The sequence below is a fragment of the Galeopterus variegatus genome, unplaced genomic scaffold (assembly GCF_000696425.1).
Source record: "Galeopterus variegatus unplaced genomic scaffold, G_variegatus-3.0.2 Scaffold1530, whole genome shotgun sequence".
Classification (NCBI taxonomy): domain Eukaryota; kingdom Metazoa; phylum Chordata; class Mammalia; order Dermoptera; family Cynocephalidae; genus Galeopterus; species Galeopterus variegatus.
In genome coordinates this window covers 207,863-208,650 of record NW_007727641.1, presented here as the reverse complement: position 1 = coordinate 208,650, position 788 = coordinate 207,863, and positions in this window count along the sequence as shown.

Here is a 788-nt window from a genome sequence, read left to right as displayed (position 1 = left end):
GGGAAAAAAAAGATTATCAATTAACAACTCTCCTTAAAAATTAAAGGACTAGACTTCCTGTGCCTAGATGTGTTTAAGAGGAAGCCGGATTACACCTACTATGAAGAGGCTCAGGACTGGATAAAACTGTGGCTTAGAAGACTTCTGAAACTCCTTTCTGAAGTTATATAGAGGATGCAACAGCAGTAGTGGTTGAATGACTGAAAGGGCCAGAAGATGTGTTCATCACCACTCTAGAGACAGACGTTCACAAGGCTTCCCGTGATAGTGATTGTGGAGCTGTGCTGTGTCCATCATGGATGCATGCCACTGGAAGACAACCAAGGGTCCACACTAAAATAGACCTTTCTTCCAAGCTAGTGAGGTTACAGAGGTTTAAGGAACTGTCCATGGTTTTGGAGACAGTGGAAGAGTGAGACAAGAATTCCAGTCTTCCAACACTCTCAACAATGTTTCCCCAGACTTTCCATGAAGATGCATTGACTCACCGTACAAAACTGGTGATGAAGAAGTAGTTTGTAAAATTATAGGAGTGTTAGAAATAAGAACAAAACAAAGTCAGTTTAGGAAGAATGACAAGCAAACCTCTTTTATTCCAGCCAACAGTAAATTTGTGAAACTTGGTTAAGTAAATAAATAATAGTAATTGCCATTTATTCGGCATATGTTATGTGCCAGCCTCTCTTTCTCTCTCTCCCTCTCTTCTTCAAAAATAAAGTGTCAATACCCTAAATTTATTGCTGAGAAAATAAAATTCAGAGTGATTATGTTTATCAGCTCAAAGAGTT